Source organism: Amblyomma americanum, chromosome 1 (genome assembly GCF_052857255.1).
Source record: "Amblyomma americanum isolate KBUSLIRL-KWMA chromosome 1, ASM5285725v1, whole genome shotgun sequence".
In the NCBI taxonomy this organism is placed as follows: Eukaryota; Metazoa; Arthropoda; class Arachnida; order Ixodida; family Ixodidae; genus Amblyomma; species Amblyomma americanum.
Window position 1 is genome coordinate 187,486,635 of NC_135497.1, and position 24,107 is coordinate 187,510,741.

The following is a 24,107-nucleotide window of genomic DNA, read 5'->3' on the forward strand; positions in this document are numbered from 1 at the left end:
CGCGAAGTTTCTGCTCTTATAGCTCATGGACTTAATATCTGAAGTAGGCGTTGGTTTTAAAGGTTATCAAAACGAAGGCTTTGTTTACAGCTTTTCTTTTAGTGCGAAAACACTACTTAAAACGGTTCCAGCCAAGAATCTTGTGTAAAGCCGTGACCTTGAGGGTGACCTTGAGTTCAGCTTCGCTGGCCACTGCACGAGAACACTATGCTATCGCCGCAGCCGATCACGCCTCGTGTTAAACTGAACACAAGCTAAACACAAAGCAAAACCATAAACAAACCAGGCTAAACACATGCTTTTTCACGTCTACTGGGTTGAACTCCGCTAAAATCCTACCGCTTTTTTTTTTTACTTCTTTCTTAGGGCGAAGTCAATGCCCGTGGCTCATCAAACACGGTTCTGTCAGTGACACGCGTCTCATGGCTTTGAATCAGAGTATCGTTTATGGTTTATGAGGGTTTAACGTCCCAAAGCGACTCAGGCTATGAGGGACGCCGTAGTGAAGGTCTCCGGAAATTTCGACCACCTGGGGTTCTTTAACGTGCACTGACATCGCACAGTATACGGGCCTCTAGAATTTCGCCTCCTTCGAAATTCGACCGCCGCGGCCGGGATCGAACCCGCGTCTTTCGGGCCAGCAGCCGAGCGCCATAACCACTCAGCCACCGCGGCGGCCTAGGAAAGTGAAACCGCAATTCACAATGCACTGCAGTACGGCGGGAATATTCTATTGCCACGGGCCATTTTGTTTCCAAGTGCGATACAAAAAGCCTGAGGAAGCCGAAACGACTGTGTAGTAATTGTCATGGCCGGCGTTCGATGCAAGCGCGCACGCGATGCGCAAGACCGGCAGGCATGGAGGAAGGAACATGCGGGCAAGAGAGAATAGGAGAGGTGGGAAGACGGAAGGCCAAAATAATTTTTCCTTCCTAATAAGATCAACAATTCTATTTATAACTCAAGCCGATAATAAACGTTTTCCAATCCAAAATTCCTCCATGGCCGAAAGGGTTTGCCGAACTTTGCAACATTTGCAACATTAGGACCGCATTGTTTAATAACGCGACGTGATAAAGCTGAAATAATAAATTTAAAATGTTTTTTATTTCAACATGTGTATTTTTATTAAATATGTTTTTAAAAGCCGAATTCAAATTTATATGTATTTTCTGCGGTCTGATTTGGCGCGGAAAGCGCAGAAAGTCGCGCCATCTTAAGAGCGGTAGTACCCAGCGGGGCCGTGCAGCGTGGTCGAGAAGTTTCGGATTGTCATTGCCTCCTTTTGTTTCATCATCCTGGTCGCAAAGGTATGAACCGTAACTGTCAGTTGGCCCGAAGCTTATTGTTCAGCATGCAACGACGCAAGAAAACGTTTGAAGAGCTATCGCGATGACAGAAATTGTGCCGACTGAACGATGAGGCTTCCGGTCTCATTGCTGGAGAGCGCAGTTCCAACGGTAATGACTCTAGCATGTCCGTTTGTTCAACTGAAAGTGTATGCGAACGCAGCGTGAGCTTAGCTGGTGGAAGCACTGTTCAAGTTGAACTTTTTGGTGAAGGGGCAATCATTTCATCTGAACAGGTAACACTTGACAGGCACTCCGATGTATGCGATTTCCGTCCTGACGCGCGCGGCATGGCCGGTGCCGGCAGCGCTGGCAGCATGCAAAAAGCTCGTGTTGCTCAATCTGGTAATGACCGTGATGTAATTGGAACAGTGCGCGCTGCTTCCATTTCCGACAGCGAGTCCAGTAGGCGGTCCGATGAGCTACGTGATGCTCTCGGAAGCGACACGACCATCTCAGACGAAGCCGAGCTTCAGTATGAGAGGGTATGTGTCAATGAGAGCTCCTCTGCAAAGCATGCAGGATACCATGAGGCTAATGATTCAGAAGACCGTATGAGGCATTTCCTGAGGCAGTGGGCTAGCACCCATAGGGTAACTCATGCCGCGCTTTCTTCGTTGTTGAAGGAAATGAGGCAGCACCCATGCTATTCCGGCTTTTCAAGTGACGCAGGGGCATTATTGTCTACACCTCGTACAGTGAACGTCAGAAGCGTGCCACCAGGATCTTACTGTCACTTTGGCATTGTCGAATGTCTGCGTGCTGTGCTGTCACATGTAGACATGTCAGTGCAGTCTCAAATCGGCATTTTGTTTTATGTTGATGGGCTGCCACTTACTAAGAGCTCACGCAGCCAGTTTTGGCCAGTCCTTGGAAGAACGCTTGATATACCTGGCAGTAGTGTTTTCCTAATTGGCTGTTACCATGGGAATTCAAAGCCGGGTTCAGTTGACGAGTACCTCACAGAGTTCATTGCTGAACTCCAAACTGTTTTGTCAAATGGACTGACCTTTGCTGGGAAGTTGTTCACTGTGCATGTGAGAGTAATTATTTGCGATGCCCCTGCAAAGGCTTTCTTGTTGGGTGTCAAAAAAAAAAAAAAACTGATTTGGTTCTCACCAACTAGTTGGTGGCTTTAATGCCTGTGAGACTGACCGACAGTGGTGCATCATTCCCATTTAATTCTAGCATTTCATGTGTTTGATCTGGGTGTTTTTCGCATGTTTTCATCCTTGTTATGAAGGGACAATTTTAAGCTTGGGAGAACAGCATTATTATTTTGTCATTTTCATGCTATTGCTGGTGGCTTCCTTTGCTTTTTTCATGTTGTGTTGTTTATGGCACATAGGTAGCTAAGGCCTACATGCGCCAAGCTCAAGGTATAGAAATGGTTTTCTGTAGAACGTTTAGGAATATGAAAAACCGTCGATGGTATAGATGGCCTAAAAATATTCAACTGCCTGGTAAAAAACAGAGAAGAAGAAATCTGGAAATAGCTAATGGTAAAAGCCATAGAGAAGGTAAGGTAGCCTCAGCGGCTATCCTTGGCTGGGCAAGGATCCTGTGGCTTCTGACCAATCAAACAAAGAACCTCAGCCTTCTTCTCAGGAATGAGAAAGTGGCTGAGGTTTACCATGCATAAAGCGAACCATTCAAAATTTAGTTTTTCAAGTACTCCTGCTTCCTTTAAAAAGCTACAAACGGAAGGTATGTTAACAATGGCATTATCATCTAAGAGCAGTGCTGGATGAAAAGGAATGCATTCATTATAAAATTGAGTAAAATACTTTTTTCTTAGTGTTTCAAGTTTGGGATGTATGGTAACATCGTGCATTGTTATTGCTAAACCTCCCAAAGAGCAGCTAATTAACTGATGGCTGTTCACCGCAATGTGCTGTGCTTTGCGACAAAAAAAAAAAACTGATTTAGTTCTCACCAACTAGTTGGTGGCTTTAATGCTTGTCAGACTGACCGACAGTGGTGCATGGTTCCCATTTATTTCTAGTCATTTCATGTGTTTGATTTGGGTGTTTTTGGTATGTTTTTATCCTTACTATGAAGGGACAATTTTAAGCTTTGGCAGAACATTATTTTGTCATTTTCATGCTGTTGCTAGTGGCTTCCTTTGCTTTTTGTATTTGCATTTAATGCATATCTACAATTTTAGTTGTGCAAGTCAAGCATTTTAACTTTGCAGTGTACATTGTTGAGAAAAATATAAATGATCTGTAGTTTACGCATTTTGTTTCCTAACAGTGTATTGTTATGGCTGAACCTCCCAAAGAGCAGCCAATTAACTGACGGCTGTTCACTACAATGTGCTGTGCTTTGTGACAAAAAAAAACAAACTGATTTAGTTCTCACCAACTAGTTGGTGGCTTTAATGCCTGTCAGGCTGACCAACAGTGATGCATCGTTCCCATTTATTTATAGTCATTTCATGTGTTTGATTTGGGTGTTTTTCATGTTTCCATCCTTACTATGAAGGGACAATTTTAAGCTTGGGCAAAACAACTTAATTTTGTTATTTTCATGCTGTTGCTAGTGGCTTCCTTTGCTTTTAATACATATTTCGTGTGTTTTCATCCTTATTATGAGGGGACAATTTTAAGCTTGGGCAGAACATTATTTTGTCAATTTCATGCTGTTGCTAGTGCCTTCCTTTGCTTTTTGTATTTGCTTCTAATACATATCTGCAATTTTAGTTGTGCAAGTCAAGCATTTTAACTTTGCAGTGTACATTGTTGAGTAAAATATAAATGATCTGTAGTTTATGCATTTTGTTTCCTAACATAGTGTATTGTTATGGCTGAACCTCCTAAAGAGCAGCCAATTAACTGACGGCTGTTCACTGCAATGTGCTGTGCTTTGTGACAAAAAAAAAAACAAACTGATTTAGTTCTCACCAACTAGTTGGTGGCTTTAATGCCTGTCAGGCTGACCAACAGTGATGCATCGTTCCCATTTATTTATAGTCATTTCATGTGTTTGATTTGGGTGTTTTTCATATGTTTCCATCCTTACTATGAAGGGACAATTTTAAGCTTGGGCAAAACAACTTAATTTTGTTATTTTCATGCTGTTGCTAGTGGCTTCCTTTGCTTTTAATACATATTTCGTGTGTTTTCATCCTTATTATGAGGGGACAATTTTAAGCTTGGGCAGAACATTATTTTGTCAATGTCATGCTGTTGCTGGTGCCTTCATTTGCTTTTTGTATTTGCGTTTAATACATATCTGCAATTTTAGTTTTGCAAGTCAAGCATTTTAACTTTGCAGTGTACATTGTTGAGTAAAATATAAATGATCTGTAGTTTATGCATTTTGTTTCCTAACATCGTGTATTGTTTTTGCTGCACCTTCCAAAGAGCAGCTAGTTAACTGATGGCTGTGCTTTGTACTGTGCTTTGTGACAAAAAAAAAAAAAACTGATTTCACCAACTAGTTGGTTGCCCTAATGCGTGTTTGTTTGTTTGTGTTGGGTTATATGGCACATAGGCAGCTGAGGCCATCATGCGCCAAGCTCAAGGTATAATTGGTTGTATGCAGAATGTTTAGGAATATGAAAAATTGTTGACGGTGTAGATGGCCTAAATATATTGAACTGCCTTGTAATAACAGAGAAGAAAAAAAATCTGGAAATAGCTAATGGTAAAAGCCGCAGATAAGGTCAGGTAGCCTCAGCAGCTATCCTTGGCTGGGCAAGGATCCTGAGGTTCCCTACCAATGAAATGAAAAGCCTCAGCCTTCTTCACAGGAATGAGAAAGTGGCTGAGGTGTATCATGTACTAAAGCAAACCAGTGGTTCAAGGTTTACAGTTTTTCAAGTACCCCTGCTTCTTTTATAGAGCTAAAAACGGAATGTATGTTAACAATGGTATTATCGTCTAAGAGCAGTGCTGGATGAAAAGGAATGCATTCATTATAAAATTGAGTAAAATACTTTTTTCTTGGTGTTTCCAGTTGCACACATGAAAATAAAATGTGATTAACCGTAAGATCATCTCTGCATTTCCGCTTAAGAGAGCTGTTCTGCCGTTATAATGGAGGCGGAGTGGGTGTTGTATCCATCACCTTAATGGCCTCGGCAGCACTGCAACGATGTCCACGTACGCTCACTTGCATCGCCTCTTTTCGTGCAGGTGCTGGCGCTTGCGCTCGTGCCTATCAGCCCGCTGGCTGGTGAGTGTGCTGACGCGAGCTGGGCCATCGGCAACACCCTCCTGCCTGTACCATCGCCATATCATCCATGGAGCACCCACACCTGGTTCTGCATCCCGGCCGGACCCCAGTCAACCGGATCGCTCGAGTCGACCCAGTGCCATCTATGCCCTCCCTCAAGCAGGCCTAACTTGGAATGCTGCACAAACGCCAGCTTTGGTTCCTGTCCGAGTACACCGCATGTGCCACTCTACGCACCCACCCTCCCCCCAACGATGATAGCCAGCATGTCTACGTCACCGCAGCGTCCACACTACTTAAGGGCAGCACCAACGCCTACCGCGCTTAATGGGCTCGGCAGCGCTGCAACGATGTCCACGTACGCTCACCTGCGTCGCCACTTTGTTGTGCAGGTAAGTTACGAATACTCATTATTTGCGCGGCGTACCCATTATGCGGCATTGCTAGTGCTGCCGAGCCCTCAGTGTTGTGTCGCGACTGCCTTTAAATGCCTCGATGTCATCCGTCAACTGTTGATTTTGGCGAGTGATGTTGAAGTAAACCCCGGTCCCAACACCCGCGGTGCTGCTCCGCAAGATTCTTCCTCCATAATGGAAGCTTTAAATGAACTTCGATCTGGACAAGCATCTTTGTTGGCTGAAATGAAAACAATTCGCAGCACGTTAACCCAAAATGAAAAAGCGCTAGGTGAAATAAGAAGCAAACTAACGAAACTGAAGAAGATTGCGCATCATTTGGCGCCATAAAGGATGATATAAGCGAAGTTCGGGAGCTTGCGGAGCAGAATGCGGGTGAAATATCGAACATTATGTCTAAGCTGGCCGATTCCGAAGACAGGGCACGCCGATCCAATTTATTGTTTTTTGGCTTAAAAGACACTAACCAAGAAACCTGGGCTGGATCTGAAAAGTTTGTCACTGAGGTATGCAAAGAAAAACTAGACGTCACAATCAACCCAACAGACATTGAAAGAGTTCACAGACTGGGAAAGTTTGATGCTAACAAAAACAGACCGATTATTGTTAATTTTGCTCACTATAAAACAAAAGAAAATTCTTTCTTATGCTAGCAAACTAAAGGACAGTGACTATAGTGTTTCTGAGGACTACTCTAAAACTACTCTCTTTGCAAGGAAGCAGCTACTTCCATTTGGAAAATCGCGAACCGAAAAATACAAACTCCGGTATAATAAGCTCATCATCGGTACCACCACATACACTTATGACCATGTTACAGACAAAGTCGTTCCCCGCACTCCATAGCTACTCAATGGCCCTTCTGAAAAGTCTAAGCTCCGCCCCTTGACCATTCTTTACACTAACATCTGCAGCCTTCCACCTTAACTTGACACCCTCGCCAGTCTCGTATACACGACGGAGAGCAACATAATTGTACTAACTGAAACATGGCTAAATTCGTCCATAGGAAACTCCGAGATACTTTCCGTGTTTCCAGATTTCAATTTCTTTCGACGTGACAGGATAAATAGGCGAGGAGGAGGCGTACTTGCATTTGCTTCTAATACATATCTCCAATTTTTAGTTGTGCAAGTCGAGCATTTTAACTTTGCAGTGTACATTTTTGAGAAAAATATAAATGATCTGTAGTTTACGCATTTTGTTTCCTAACGTCGTGTATTGTTATTGCTGAACCTCTCAAAGAGCAGCCAATTAACTGACGGCTGTTCACTGCAGTGTGCTGTGCTTTGTAAAAAAAAAAAAAACCTGATTTAGTTCTCAGCAACTAGTTGGTGGTTTTAAAGGGACACTGAGGAGAAATTGAAGTTGGCTTGTATTGATAGAATACCAGCCCCTGATCACTAAAACGCCGCTCTTACTGAAAACAAAGCTCTTGTAAGGTAGAAAATAGCAATAACCAAAATACAGGTATCGCCGCCACAGGCCAATCTCGCAAGTACCAGCGTGGTGACGCCATAGGACAAGAGACGCCACTTTAGAGGAATTTTCCTTCCTACATGGGGCGCGAATCTCTAAGGCTGACAAAGGTAGGTTGCGCGGTTCAATATTGAAGTAAGTTTTGGTTTTAAAGCCAATAGTGCACTTTTATCACACAAGGAAGGCAGACAAAAAGACAATCTGAATGTTGGAAGCAAAGAAAACCGATGCTTGGCGGTGCCACAGGCGGCCAGGAGAGTTTCGATTTGTTATGGCGCTTCGCGTCTGTGAGCTTTGCGTGCCGCGTGGTTTTGTTTTTGACGCGCCTCAATTTACAAGCGCCGAACAGCAGAGGAACTCCAAGTGCTAGTTAACCTTTGAAGGAGCCTGTTAAGGCTTGCCAGATGATCGCCATGGTCGATGAAAAACTATGATGGCACGATGGTCGGTGATCGTAAAAGGCAGCACTTGTGTATTCGCACGCTCGCCTGGCGAAACATTCCCGGCTGTGCCAGTCAACTTCAAACTACTTAACGGAAATCGTTTATTAGGGACCGGAGACAAGGTACAAGGCAGTTCAGAAAAATTGCTGATGGCCTAGTTCTGTTAAGCCAGGATATACCTAGCGAAAGCGCGGAGATTTCTGCATCAGAAGAGTGCATTCACTAGATACGCCTTTATTGATAATTGTAAATTGAGCCGTCATGGCGAAGTGGTAGCACCTCCGCCTCAAACGCGTAAGGCCCTGGTTCGATTCCGAACCTCGGCACAGGATTTCTTTTTTTTTATTCAGTGAGTGGGCGGGGGGTTTCAGTGGCACCAATAGATGCCGCCACCGAATACGCTGGTTAGCGGTTAAGCGCAGGCTTTGTTAAGGCGCGTTTATGCTCCGGCGTAGCACGCGCGCACGCTGCACGACGACGTCACGTCACGGCCAAAGCGAGACCCTCTATACTCCAACTGCGCTTGACCGCCGACGCGTTCGGCGGCTTCGGCGCACTCTGGCCGCACTGGCGGGGAGACTTGGAACATGCCTATTTTGTGCCGAGTGCGCCAGCCGCCGCCGGCCCGGCCAGACTGATTCGGTTCCGCGACGAGGTGCGCATTGTGACGTAATTCAATAGCTTCGGCAGTTGGGCGGAGCTGTTCTTTTCGAGCTCGGCTAATTTAATCCATTCACAGTACATATCTGAAGTTACGTGCAAGTGGGCGAGAGAGCCCGATCCAGTGGACCCGTTGGATCTAGCGGAAGCCATTGAAGCGTTGTGCGCCGGCTTTAGTTTCAAGCCGCGGACATTAAACGCGAGCGCCCGTGAGCACCCATCCGTTTTTTGTGGCAAAAAATAAGTAAATAACTTGGCCCTTGCAACCATGGGAGACCTCGACGCCGCCTGCTGCGCCGTGCAACCGCGCCGTTCAAGGAATCTTAATCCGTTGACACCAAAGCCCCGGCCAGCCTCCGATGGGCGCAAGGCGCCGACCTTGTCCTGGCCCCTCGCGACTCCCCGCACTGGGGCTATGATATTTAGTTTGGAACGGCTTCTCACTGAGGAAGGGGGAAACGACCCGCCAGCGCCTAACCTAACCGTGCTCCCTCAAAAGCATCGCACGCTCTGTGGGGCTGAGGTCGCTGAAATGCTGGCCGTAGTGTTTGCGAGAACTGCGTCGTCGGGTTCGGGAATGGGATCCATCGTAACTCTGGCATGACGCCGGTGCAAACGTAAACGAAGCGACGGTAGCGACCCCTGATAGATGCCTTCAACGTGCGGTGGCGGTAGCTTTCATTTCGGCAGCTGCTAGACTGCACCGCTAGCCGCCAGAAATCACGGAGTCTTCGTTTACGTCACGTTTCACGTCACTCTGTCCTGTGACGTCATAAGAGTTCTCGAGTTTGAATCGGAGCGGTGGGAAAAACTTTTCAACTTCGAATCTAAATTTCTTTAAAATAAATGCATCTTTCGCTCCCGGACAAGCGGCAACAAAGCCATGAAATGCCAAACTATCAGATTTTGCTAACAAAAAAATTTCTATAGGGTTCTCCTCAGTGTCCCTTTAATGCCTGTCAGACTGACCGACAGTGATGCATCGTTCCCATTTATTTGTAGTCATTTCATGTGTTTGATTTGGATGTTTTTCGTATGTTTTCATCCTGATTATGAAGAGACAATTTTATGCTTGGGCAGAACATTATTTTGTCAATTTCATGCTGTTGCTAGTGGCTTCCTTTGCTTTTTACATTTGCTTTTAGTGTATATCACCAATTTTTAGTTGTGCAATTCGAGCTTTTTAACTTTGCAGTGTACATTGCTGAGAAAAATATAAATGATCTGTAGTTTATGCATTTTGTTTCCTAACATCGTGTTTGTTATTGCTGAACCTCCCAAAGAGCAGCTAATTAACTGATGGCTGTTCACTGCAATGTTCTGTGCTTTGTGACAAAAAAAAAACTGATTTAGTTTTCTCCAACTAGTTGGTGGCTTTAATGCCTGTCAGACTGACCGACAGTGGCGCATCGTTCCCATTTATTTCTAGTCATTTCATGTGTTTTATTTGGGTGTTTTTCGTATGTTTTCATCCTTAATATGAGAGGCGGCTAAATCAAACCGACACTCATGACCACTCGCATTCACGTCCCCACACAACCACTCGCTCGAACTCACTCATGACCACTCACACTTACAACCGCTTGCACTCACACGTACGTCCACTCACAACTATTCACTTACGCTCATGTCTACTCACTACATTAACGTTCACTCGCCCCTAACATAGCCTGGGTCGCACAGATGTGGTGGTGAGCGGCTGGGGCTCTAGCAGTCTGGCCGATTTTCACAGTTTTGTAGCTTGAACGAAGCAGTCACTTATCACGCATCTTCCATGGCCCGAGCCAGTGTTACACACGCGTGATTCCGTGCTTACTGCTAATACACAGAGTGACTGTTTAACGTCAGCTAAGATGCTTAGACATATTTTTGAACGGTGTCTAGGTAACATTAATGAGTTTGCCTTGACAATGGTGTGCCTGTTCTCTTCAAGTATGCGTGAACATACTGGAGGAAGGTGGCGACTATGAATACTTTCCACGGCATGGGAAGTCAAGAGTGTTTTTGAAAAGCTTGAGTGAGTTCCTCATGAAAAGGGAAATGGCTGCAATAAGCCCCAAATACAGATTTTCTTTGCGGAAAAAGGATCCGAAGGAGAGTGGCCGTTATCCGTCCTTTTACAACAGCTCTTGCTTACTTTGGAGCATAGTTAAGAGCAGGGCTGGCTTCGTCTAGCCAGAGTAGGTATGCGTGACCGATGTGTGGACACGCCTGCTGTGTAGTATGTTGTCTGTGCTGCACATAATCCCTGTATGAAGGAGGCTTGAGAAACCAGCGCAGTGTTCTCACTTGAGGCCGGTGTGTGCAGAGACCATGAGCGAATCTGCGCAGGCATAGGAAGTGCTATGGAAAGAAACATGATAGGTATAACGTTGAGACAGGAAGTGGGCAGAGTGAGTCAGGGGTCAAACATGGGCTAATGACCACCTAGTAGAAATCAAGAGGAACAAATGGGCTTGGACAGGGCATATAATGTGTAAGCAAGATAACCGATGGCCCTTAAGGATAACAGACTGGATTCAAAAGGCAGGGAAGCGTCGCAGGGGAACATCTTTTTGGTTACAGGCACGAAAACAGACACAACACAAGGTAGAAAGAGGGGACGGAGCGCCTTGTGTCTGTGTTGTACTTTGTGTTGTGTCCGTTTTCGCGCCTGTAACCAAAAAGATGTACAGCTACCAACTTGCCCAGCAAGACGTCCTTTTGTAGCAGGGGAAAGCAGAAAGTTAGACGGGCAGATGAGATTAAGAAATCTGCAGGGATAGGATGGCCACAGCTGGCACACGACAGGGTTAATTGAGTTATGGGAGAGGCTTTTGTCCTGCAGTGAGCGTAGTCAGCTTATGATAATGATGATGTAAGCGCTGCGTTGTTGGTTGAGGAAACGTCGTTCGTGGAAGAATGTGTATGCAGCTAACTTGTGAGCCATTTTGCAGTGCATGACCTTCTGAAATGGTAAGACATTACTGGGAAAAAACCCTATGCAGAAGTTCTTAGAGGAAATCGTAGCATCCAGTTCAAAGGATCCCTCATTTTGTCCGGATATCAATGGGGGTAGAATTGCTGAAATCGGAGTGCACAAACAGCAGTTATTCCACCTAAGATATTGAAAACACCAAAATAAAACAGAATCGCATTTCACACGCTCATTTCACTCGCCCAGTGCCAAATATTGTGCGCCACAAATCGGGAACGCCTTTGACACATGCAGCGGAAGCTTGTATGCAGTTGTTGACTTGGCAGGGCAGCCTGCTTTTCATGTAGATGACGCATATGGGAGCCTTTTCATGACTCAAAAAAAAAAAAAATGGATTTTTTGTACTCTGGGGAAGAGCATGGGAGAGCTTGATCCTCAACTCTTTCCTGTTCTATGTGCAGTCCAGTGTCCAACATGCTGGCACCCTAAGACCTACTAATTATGAAAAGTTTTCCTGTGCCCCCCTCACCCTTACTCTCCTGTTCTCTTTTCGTCACATTTTTCGCTATCATGTCCATCAGACAGTTTTTCTTTGCTGCCTTCTCGGTATCGTTAATAGCAACACCTACGTGCAGGATACTCTTAAGTGAAGCAAAAACTGTCGCCTCTAGCTTTATTCTTATTAGCCTTTATTTGCTTTTACTGCTTTTCTTTTGTAGTCTTTTCATAAGCGAAAATGTAAAAATACTGAGAGATATTATATTTTAGTCCCTTTCCCAAGTACAGAAGAATTCAGTCCGAGCTGTACGTTCAACCAATTGAAAAGAGTGCGGCCAATTTAGTTGCCACCTTGTATATCCGCCGCCGCGGTGGCTGAGTAGTTGTGGCGCTTTGCTGCTGGCCCGAAAGACGCGGGTTTGATCCCGGTCGCGGCGGTCGAATTTCGATGCAGGCGAAATTCTAGAGGTCAGTGTACTGTGCGATGTCAGTGCACGTTAAAGAACCCCAGGTGGTCGAAATTTCTGGAGCCCTTCACTGCGGCGTCTCTCATAGCCTGAGTCGCTTTGGGACGTTAAAACCCCATAAGCCAAGCCAAACCTTGTATATGCACTGCCGAAAATCTCTGCAACGTTTCGTCACCATCGGCATGAAACAAGCATTTCTAGAGCAAGATTAGAACATCAAATATTACTACTTCGCTGTCTCCTTGACGTCAAGGCATCATCATGTCTGATGCTAAGCATACAAACAATGAAAACCACATGCTTGATTTGCGATGCAGGGATCCTTCAAGTACATGACAGAAACAAAAACCTCTGGCGGTACTTAAAAGCGCGCTTCGTTTTCGCGTTGTTTCCGGGCTTCAACCGAGCTTGTGCGGTTAAAGAGCCGGGCCAAGTAAGTCAGGCTCTTTTGCATCAGCAATGGAAGGCTCTGCCAGTTCTGGGTCCAGTCCAATCAGAAAATTACGACCAGAGCAGAGCTGTACAACATTGCACACACCCAGGCACAAAAAAACCTATGCATCCACTGCAGTGCTCAAGATCCCTCCTTACGCTAGTTATTGCCGAGAAGCGGGCAGTCATTGTTTCAGCAGCAAGCATTAGAACTCTGCGTATATGAGGCGTGTAGAAGGCGTCACAAGAGACATCTACATTTCTAGCAGTGGCAATATGAAATTTCATCTAAGGATCTGACACAACCTGTAGAAGCTCACTGCATTAGCAAAGAGCCTGCGCCCATGCCAACGGTGAACTAGTAAGGCAAACAACAATGAAAGGTTGCTATTCCCATGTCAGCAGAATCGTGTGCTTCAGGCATCCAAAGGCACTGGCATGATGTTTTATGCTGCCTCAAGCACGCTTGGGAGTGAATATTTGCTTCTCTCAGTTGTCAACCGTTGTCATGAAACACAAGTTTCAAACTTCGCTGTCACGTTCACCTGCCATTCACGTCCTTTCACAGCCACTTACATAGGCCCGCATCCACTCATCACTCATCTCTACTCACACTTATACCCCTTCGCGCTCACATCCACTCATCGCACTCGCACTCACAAATGCGAGTGTGAGTGAGGCGACATAAGTGCACTCATTAGTGAGTGCGCCGGCCTATCAACGAAAGGCACATGAAGCTTTCGCTTTGTGAGAAGGTGCCCACGCCACAAAATTTTAGCGATAAAACGCGCCAAATTTTCAGACTGCTTACGTATATACCAACATTGCTAGAATGTAGTATTTACAGAGCTGCTAGGCTTAGCGAGTATGCTGCGTCTGATGTCAGAAAACATGGGAGGGTCAAACAGATTAACGCTTTTGGTCTAAAAAATGGTCACAAAGAATTGACATTCTGTCACGTTTTTTTTTATGTGGATGCAAACAAACCGAAAAATAAATACATTTGGGAGAGCAATTTGGAGTGCAACTTCATGAGAGCAATCAAAAGTGCTCAAAAATATTCCTACTACATACTCTTATCCACATTTTTGTTGAGCCGGACTAGCTCTTTCCTAGAAAAATTAGAAAACAGGTTTTTGAGGAAAGCAAATGGCACAGTAATTGTCTCATATCTGGATGGGCACAACCGCGCATAAGGGAAGGGAGGAAGATGGGAGTTAAAGAAAAAAGAGAAAAAGAGCTACTGTAGTGGAGGACTCCGGAATAATTTCAACCACCTGGAAATGTTTAACGAGCACTGATATTGCTAAATAAGTGAGCTTGTGAAAAACAGTCAAAAAATCTGCTAGCCCCTTTTTTAGTATGGCTGAACCACTTTCGATGGGCTCAATTTTTTTATTATTATTATTATTTTTTTGCTTTCATTGCCTTCGCAATGAGTTCAGTTGTCTGCAGCATCTTTTTCGCTGACCGTATTTTTGTTTGAAGGCTTTCTTGGGATACTCTGGGCTGCTAACAGTCTTTATCAAGCATAATCTTGTCGGTTGCTGGTTTGGATACCACACTCAACCATACAGGATAACACTTGTGAACTGTTGACAGCCTTAATCAAACTTTCTAGATCGAGGTTGCCACGATCATGAGATGCATGTCATGACTTTCACCAGCGCCTTTTTCAATGTCAGCATTGCCAAGTACAGCTTTGACAAACACTGCTACCAAACGGTACTTGAAGATCCGTTCCTCCCAATGAAGGTAAAAACATGTTAGCAGGCAGCATCGAGTTGTTTATATCGGTAACGGTGCTATGATTCAGTTCACAGAAGTGAAAACTTGTCCATCAAGGCTTGATGGGGTGCAACCATTACAGGTATCTGTTGTGATCAGTTTCTCAGTCTCCTCACCTCTTAAGTGCACGAACTGTTGGGCGAATTGGTTTTGCATGATGGCGTGAAGCAGTGCAACGGCACACGGCCTAAGAAGAGAGCAGAGGGAAGAGAGGCCTTCTTAGGCTGTCTGCCATTGCGGTGCTTCACGTCCATCCTCTTGAATAGCTCTAGGGTGCATAAACTTAGTCCTCCAGCACAGTGTTATCAAGGCGCAGTTCGGAAAGCAAGCAACCAGCAGCTTTGATACAGAAGGTCTGTTCTCGAAGTCAGAATAACTTCTTTCACTTGCTCGTCTAATTTACAATAGCGGTTTCAGTGTCTCTACAAATCCTCTTTCCTTGCAGCTAGACACTCCAAACGAAGCCAATTCATTTCTCCCATGAGGCCACGCACGATGTGGTGAAGAATCATCTTGATCAGCACAACCATCTCTGTACTTCATATGAAGGACAGGTCCAGATCGTTGGAATAATGCACGGACTCCAATGAACAGCTGCGCCCCATTTTGTTGAAATACAGTGCAACCTCGTTAATTCAAAGCCCACCTAAAATTACCACAAAAAATAATCAATTTATTTGGTTCTCGATTTACACGACATCAAACCAAACCAAGGAAGGAAAGCGAGAAACATTGTTCAGCTCCTTGCATCTATTTACGACTGCTACTCAAGAAAGCAGCACTCGACGTTTAACTTTTAAACTCCTTCTACAGTGGGATCTCATTAAGCCTCCTCGTGGTCGGTGCATCACACTTAGTCGCCCGAAATTCAGTCACGCCGATTTTGATGTCCGCAGAGCATGGCCGCACATCTCTCTATATGTAAGTACTCGTTTACTGGCAAAACACTTCGCTGCTGGCCAGCGCTTCAGACTCCAACGTCCTCAGTGCACGACAGGGCGGTAGCAGTCATATCAATCAATCGTCAGGTTAGTGCAATGTTAGTGATGCGCCACAGCCCCAAGGCGCATGCGCAGTAAAACACCTGTCTGTTGAAAAGGAGAGAAGAGACTGTCCACGCGACCCATCCGGCACCGGCATGACACGGTGCATTTTGTATCAGCAAATCCAGCAGGGTGGGCTTCCGGCACGAAAAAGAAACTATGCTTGTTGTCACTGTGCAGCGCGCTGAGTCAGAGTGCTGCCGGTGTACGCGCGATGGAGCATCTAAGGGTTGGATTTGACGTCATGCTGCTTATTGAAGGCTTTCATATTTCTATTTTTAATGCTTCATTTTTATTTTTATTATTATTATTACTGTATTCATTCTTGTTATTTATTTTATTTTTTCGCTTATGCTGCTTATCAACTGTTGATTGACAGTTCGCGTGGACAACTTCTGTCCACAAACTTCCGTCCACGCCACTCAGAGCCAAGAAAGGCTACGCCTGAAAAATCCAGGAGACTTGTATTCTCGTTTATGGGTGTTAAAACACAGGTCCGTCACCACAATTCAGAGTCAAAACTAGAGCCAATGCAATGATGCCACAAGGTCACCCACTCCAATGAAGCTATGGAAATGTCAACTATTATTAGGATACAGGAGGCATTTCATGACTAGAATTCATGCCACACAAGGTGATGGCAGGAGAGACTTATTGTTCAATATGGAGGCATCATGTGAGCAGTCAAAGTGAAACGCCATGGGAAGTTGTCGACAAGTGTGCTGTTGCTTAAAGACAATGTGTCTCGTAGCTCACAAGCTGCTATCTGGGACTCTGGCTTCATGAAGCTTAAGCATTCACCCTCCAGTTCAGACCTGGGTCCCTGGGATTATGTTGTCTTTCATAACCTGAACAAATTTCTGCGTTTAGAAGATAATGCAGTAAAAAGCGGTAACATGCTTCCTGCAGTAGCAGGAAGTCTTCTTCTGTTGTGAAAGAAGCCATCGAAAGAATAGCGGAATTAGTGTGTTGATGTGAAGAGAATAACATTGACATGTAGTAAGTTCAATTTGCTCCGAAAATTTTGTTTTCGTATTGAGGTAGGCAACTTATTGAACACCTCTCGTATTCCTGACAAGGAAAACTGGATGCACAAACTATGGAGGCAACTGGTGAATGTATTCACTCACCCGGAGTGTGCCAGGAGCAAGAAAAAAAAAAGGAAATGAAAAATTTTTCTTTGCCAGTTCGCTTTCAACAGATATGCAAATTCTGATAAAATAGATGGCCCAATCCCATTCTAGATGGAAAGCAGTTCTTGATACCGTAAAAACCGGAATATAGGCCGAACTTTTTTTCAAAAAACCATGGTGAAAAGTCGACCCCCGTCTTATATACCGGTCATTGGCAGAAAAATATGGAAGTCTTGCAACAATGGGTGGCTGAAGTCAACAGCCTCCATCACCATCGCCATCAGCAGCAGTGCTGCCATTTTGCGTTTTAGTAGATGCAAAGCGGAAGCTAACGGCAATTTACCGTCAATTTCAAGAAAAACACGATTGAGTACGAGGAAGCTCACGGGAAGCTGGCGGTACAGCGCGAATTTGGAGTATCCGAAAAGAGCATTCAGTACTGGCGGAGGCAGAAGCTGCGTATTACAACTTGCAGCAACCAGAAGAAAACATTTCGTGGGCAGACCGTAGTGTATCGAGAATAGGAAGGAAACGTTGCGCTGCGAGCAAGATCGCTGCCTGTGACTGCCGAATGCATCCGCGTGAAAGCGGCAGAGATCGCGCGTGCCTCTAGACTCACGAGGGCGCAATTCAAAGGCTCGCCATCCTGGTTGCGGCGATTCATGAAGAGGAGGGCTTTGCTCTACGGCGCCGTACTTGCCTGTGCCAGAAACAAACACGCGGGCCGATTGGTGCGCGATATTGTTAAAAAAATACCGGGTGTACATACAAGCAGCATTTAAGTGAAATTAAAAACTGTCACCATTGTCCAACCTCTCGAGTCGCATTTGTTTCCAAGTAAGGATGTCTTTCGGTACTTTTCCCATTGAAAAAAGATCTTTTTCATTTTTAGAATTGGTTAGTTAGGGGGTCGACCTATATTCCGGTCCGACCTATAGTCCGGTTTTTACGGTAGGTTTTAAAACAGAACCCCCCTCCTCCCTCTCATGATGCCATATAAAGATGTACCCTCCGAAATATTTGTAGGTCAGGTGAAAAGGTTGTGCAAGACAATGAACTTTCACTGAGTAATAAATGTCACAAAGTACAATGCGGATCAATGCTTGGCTTTCTTGAGGCTAAGCCTGTTGCTTCGAGGTGCCTCCATAGGGAAGTTATTTCGACAGCTAACGTGTTCTTAGACAATTAGCCATAGAAGGATAAGAGATTTGCAACTGAAACACCCAGATCATTCATAAGGATCCTCAACAAGCACAGCATCACTATCAACTTCACTGCGCTCCCCCTCCTCTGCTGCAGGTGCACCCCTCCCCCTGTGCACCCCCTCGTAACGCCACTGTGGGTGTGACGCCACTATGGGTGTGACGCTACTATGGGTGTGACAGCCTACATTCTCGAACATGTGCAGCGGCCAACTACCGCTCACAAATATAAGATTGCGCCGCTAGTTGATTATGGCAACACACGGCTAAAGTGGCCGCCATGTGTGTACACCAAACTTTCGACACCAAATGTGAATCACGAACTGAGGACATACAGGTGCGAATGCAAACAACCGCAAACATTTGCAGAAGTTGACATTCAGCTTGCAAAGACACATCCGACTCGCACGGCTATACATGTGCGAGTGCAGTATAAAGGCTGGGTGCAATGGTGCGCTTTCGTTCTCATTTTCAGCTGTGCGACAATCTGTCAAAGAAATGGGTGGTAATGTTGGCCAAATTTAAACATTTTTTTAATTTAGCCATGCTTCTGGTGCAGGTCTGGTGCAATCTGTTGTTGAAATAATGCCTTGGCGAGAGATAGAACAGCAAACCATTAGTGGCACAGTTTGGTGCAATTGGAGCAGCACTTCCATCACTGTATCTACGGGAGATGATTCCCATTCCTTCTCCTTCATTTAATGCCTGGCATGATAAATTTTGCTCATAACGAGTAAAGTAAAATGTGTGTGCGACACCCTGTACCTGTTTCTTTTCATAGCTGTGTTCTGCAAAAAGCATTTGTTATTAACTACTCCTTGTATTCATACCCCAAAAAACAAAAAAAAGAATGCGACAATTAGGCTTGTGCCTTGATACTAAGACTGATCAAAGGGGATACTCAGCAGTTCCTTAGAATGCTTCCACTTTAATCTCATCATCTTCACCATCTTCCCCTTGATGGTGCGTGCACTTCCTCTTTTTTTGTTACTGCTGCTCTACAAAACTAATAACTCGGCAAGTAGCTGCTGCTGGTGTTCAGTTGGTGTTCAGGTTGTCGCGTTAAACTCTGCTTCACGCACGGCTAGGTCTGATCACTGTTGGCACCTTCGCTCATGGTTGTGAACAACTTTTGCGAGCAGCCATGGATGGCTGTTCAGATGATACTGCGTCTAATAGACAAAACTTTTATTTCCAAGACTTTGGACAAAAAGGTGCCATTTGTTATAACCATGTCGGGTATCTCACGTCTATGAAGAGAACTTGTCCTATCAGTTTCAAATCAAATATGTCTGATATTCAGTTCGTATTCGAGAAATTGATATTCGAGAATTTCTGAATACTATTTGAAAATTCTTGAATACTCAGCAGCAATTGAATACCACGCCTACTTTCATATATTCGACAGTGCCAAAACCACAATATCTGAGCAAATTATCCGACAATCGAGTTTAAAGTTCCAGGCAAACAATACAAAAGTCCTGTTTCCTTTCTTCTCCATCGTTTAACATGTGGACCGATTGCATTCCAATGCCGCTAGGCTTGCCCTCGTGCGAAATTCCACAAGTGGGCTTTGCCACATATCACACGTGCTGCGAACAAGTTGGCCGATGACTCACTTCGAACAATCACAAGATTGCAATGCAAAAGCGTGCTTCTTTTTATCTGTCTGTAATACGTTGCATACTTAATGCCCACACCCATGGCATTGGTCCTGTCACCTTCAAAACCCTCTAAGCGTGACCTCTACCATCTCATTTTTGTCAACAGTGGTATGCGGGAAAGCCTACTTGCGGAATTTTGCGTGATGCTCCCAAAGGGGCGAGTCGATCGAAGTATCACAACAGGGCAAGCAATCGTGTAAAAATCCCGCCTATTTTATGGTGGATTATTACCCGCGCACCTCTTAAATGGGCGTAATGACAGGCATTACAATATTCGGAGGGCACCTGTTGCTAGGCCAAAAAATAGCCTGGCTCCATAGTTTCGGTTTCTGAGCTTCGCCGTTCTCCTGCGGCGATTGCAACTGTCGGCCTGTGCATTCACCGGTAGGCTGATCTCAGCTTTGCGCCGCTTTCGGAGGCCGACTGGTGCGTCGCTGGCTATTTAATTTTCCTTTTTAGAAGGAGTCTCGGCGTTCCGACACCTATTTGCATTCCCTCCTCGTTTACGTTCAGGTTGTTCTTCCAGCATGCTAAAAGTGGGCGATCATCATGGGCTTACCAGAACGTGGAGCGACATGCCCAGAACTTGCAGCTGCGAGTTAAACTTACAAAAAGCGTAGAAAATCCTCCTCTTAATCCTAATGCTGAAAATGCAGAGCGTGGTGCAGCAACTGCTTTTTAAATTAGCCCGCATAACCTGATACCAGTGTTTAATGAGGAACGGGATGATTTGGACGCGTATTTGAATCGTTTTGAGCATGTCGCCACCGAGCACGGTTGGCCGAAGGAGAAGTAGGCCATGGCCTTGAGCCTGTGCCTCGGCGGGGAAGCTCTCAGGCTCTTTGGGCGACTGTCTTCCGAGGACTCTCTGGATTATGAGGAGGAGAAACTTGCTTTGCATCGGAGATTTCGGTTCACAGCTGAGGGCTACAGGAAGACAGGTGTTTGCGCGATGGAGTCGCCTTCAGGCTTTACAGGATTTTCGGCAGTTTCTTTTTTACATGTATAAATCGACCTTCGGATAACCCGGTCATTTCTTTTGGTACCTTGAACTCCGAATCAATGAGGTTTTGCTAACCATCATGTTATTTTTTGTTCCCAGTCGTCATGTTATGGATTTCATTTTGCATGACTACATTACAGGTTGGATACTGTTACGCTGTCTAATCAAGCAGTATACTTTTTTGTGCACATCATGTTTTCTTTATATGGTGCTGAGGCAGTTTGGTTTTGCTTGTTTCAGTTGCAAAGACCAACGCTATTTTGAAAAATATAAGAGCAACAATATCTGCTTGTTTATCATTTTCTGAAATATTTTTTTTAACCGCACAGATATTCGATTTGATATTTGAAGCTATTTTTCTTCACATTCGTATTCGAAAATCTCAATATTTGTACAGCACTAGTTTCATGCACTGATCACAGATAGCAACACAATGTTGGAAAATTAGAGCGCAATGCTGGATTATTAAAATATAGTCAAGCCCACTTTTACCAAAACTGGCGATCATGTGGGTTGTATTCGTTGCATCCGATGTTCGTAGTTAGTGGACTCCTTACGTTACAGCCAAAAATACAGTCTGCCAAAAGTGGCATTTACTCCTAAAAACTGCATTACGCACATCTATTTCGTTAAACTACCTAGAGCATTCATGTACTCCTCAGCCAGACTGAACCATCCATGGCAGTTGGTGGCTGCAGGACGGCCACATTAATCAGATTCTTAACAGCATGGGGAGTGCTTGTCCTTTGCGCACAACTGCTTCAACAGAGCACGGCTCTGCCATGTTGTCACCGCACTAGCGTAGCCATCCGACACAACATCCAGCTAACTATGCATCACCTACGACGCCTTGCCACAAATCAAATGCGTCTGAATATGGTGTCTTCGACAGCGTCATCTGCTGTTCCTGGGCCCATGCAGTGATGGAAGTAGCCTAGCGCACACGCGAAAAGAATATATCAGCTGCACTGTCTGCTATCTGACTTAGCCTGCACATGGTAGCAGCACAAAAGGTGAAGCCGACGCACACCATGTGACCAGCATGGCCAGCAAGGCATTCAAATCTTCAAATCGCTGCCGTTAGTTGGTCCACGACCATGCATATTAGCTTCACTTCCGACACTGCCACTGTCTCGTGCCCAAGGTCTCCTTCCATTTGGAATGCTTCTCTTAGCTGGTGCACACGCAGGCAATGAATGACCTTATAGGTCATCGGCGTATGCTTGGCCAGCGGTTACCTGCTGTTTCAATGCCACTTTTTAGCACGATAGCACTTCTAGCCATACTGCCCGAGTTTCAGCGGTGTCTGTGTGAAGCCTCTGAGTAGCAAATGTAACTGGGTCAGTGGACACCTCAGTCGCCCTGTGATTAGGTGGTGGCATCCACCTACAAATTGAGGTAGCTATGCGCCTTTCCTTTTATCAAAACCAGCTTGAGGTTGAGACTATTGATGTTGAGAAAAAGAAAGGCGCATAACTGGCTCCCTAGGTCCGTCGCGCTATGAAGTACGTGGTAGTGGTGTTCACCTACTAAAAACCGTGCTTTCGCATAATATTTCGTGTTTAGCAATGGTAAACTGCCAGTGATTTTTTTCTTGCTTTCCTGGGTCGACACATTCTTTCCAGTGCGGTGTCACAGTGACCAAGACACTCTTCTGTGTCCATGCCAAGCTGGAAGCGCGGGCTTTTAAGTCACTGGGGCGAGTTTACAGTGCATCCTTGTTCACTATAATCGAGTGACACGGCCACAGTTGTTCGCTGTGGTATCCGAGATGAGTTGCCATTGCCTTAATGCAGATTTTGACGGTAGCACCATGCTCGTTCGTAATAAGCAAGCGTTTGTTATATCTGCGGCAGTTTTAAGTGGGCTCAACTGTATTTCAGGAGAAAAATTTTTAAAGACGCTGTAGCACCCTCTCCCAGACTGTGAACACGGCATCACATTCTGTGGCACATGTACTACTACAGCCAACATGCAATATAAGAAAGCTATAGCAGCTGACACTTGCAGTTCGAGCAGTGATAATGAAGGTTTACTCTTTGAGTGAAGCTGAAGACAATGACTATATATATGTATTCACATATGTGAAAGTAAATGTACTCACATCAGGTAACAGTGGTGTCATACTGATATCCAGAAATGCTTCCTAGCCCAGTGGAGTATTCTGGCAAGAGTTCTGAGTGCACTAGAATGCAACTGGGCATTGTTCAAGAAGTTATTGATCTTATTATTAATGAAATAAACTGGTCTTTCGAAAAGAAGTCTTTTTGGCCACTTTTGAGCAAAAACTTTTCTGGTGCAGGAAAAGTAAAAAAAAAGAAAATTAGTTATCTTGACGATATGTTGTGTAAATAGCGAAATTTGGAGGGAGCTCTATGGTAGCAGCCTGTTCCTCATGCTTTCATTTGAGACATTCTTGTTGCTGTGCCACCCGCCGTGCACATACAGGGTTGGTCAAAAGTCTTCAGGTCATAGGGTCTGCTTCTGAGAAGTATAGTTGGGCACTTGAGGCGCTTATGAAACTATCAAGGTACTGAGAGGTTAGATTAGACTCCTCCTCACCTTACAGAGAGTTTGAGCTTGGGGGTGTCGGAAATACCCTACTACTTGGTTCAAAAGCCAACACTGTGACCTGGGAACTTTTGACCAACCCTTGCATCTGTTACCGTTGACAGTACTCTCGTTCCGCAATCCGCAACTCTGGATTAATAGAGACTATTAGCAAGTGCATAACACTATAATTAATGCTACCACTACCGCTTACCATGTCGAGACCAATCGGCGCGTGCGCGTTGGCAGCACGTGGCACGCAGTACGCACTATGCTAAAAGTCTTTAATGCGAGCGCTTTGTATGGCTTCTCGGATCCGAGCGCGCTGAACTGTTGCACCGCGAGACCCACCGTTGGCCATGCCGCGAGTTGAACTGACACTGTGAACTACCCTCCTCTTGTAGATTCCACAAGGCCATACCCTCGCTCTTGCAGAAGCTGCCATCGGCACCTCGCTGTGTGTGGAGGAACTCGCTATGTAACCCGTTCACCAACTCCGCCGAATTTGTTATGAGCTTTGCGTGAGTGCCCAATGGACACTCTCCTAGAAACAGCTCCTGCTGTAATAACAAAGATGGTATTAACTCCTTTCCAACCATGTCCACAGAATGTAGATCACCACTGATCAATGGATGTGGGCATTTTTATTTAACTGTGCTGCAGTGGTGCTGGGCACGTCGCGCCATTTTGTAGACTTATTAGTGACTAAAATTCAAGACTTTGTCAAGTCTGAGCTCTGGTAGCAAGGTGTGATTTTTAATGAAGCCGTGAAACCAGTGCTGCGTCGTGATTCTGACAGCCATGGCTTCCCACGTAGGTCCCTCGCATGTGCAGTATTGTAGTGCATCTCATGATTCTGCCGCGTCATCAATGGATGTTTC

At 45.1% G+C, this 24,107-nt stretch overlaps 1 protein-coding gene and 1 long non-coding RNA gene across 6 annotated transcripts in view; one reads left to right on the plus strand and one right to left on the minus strand.

Annotated features, from left to right (window-relative positions):
- Positions 1-24,107, minus strand: part of drosha (ribonuclease 3 drosha) — a 187,978-nt gene that overhangs the window by 20,771 nt on the left and 143,100 nt on the right. The gene's annotated exons all lie outside the window — the stretch shown is intronic.
- The window catches only part of LOC144114378 (uncharacterized), a 60,261-nt gene continuing 37,370 nt past the window's right edge, over positions 1,217-24,107 (plus strand). Inside the window, exons 1-3 of one of the 3 annotated variants that reach the window (XR_013311022.1) lie at positions 1,217-1,310; positions 5,492-5,923; positions 23,631-23,859. This is a non-coding gene — a long non-coding RNA (uncharacterized LOC144114378). Of the gene's footprint in view, positions 1,311-5,491; positions 5,924-15,076; positions 15,266-23,630; positions 23,860-24,107 lie in introns of those variants that run through there. The other 2 variants (XR_013311023.1, XR_013311024.1) reach the window with 2 other exon arrangements.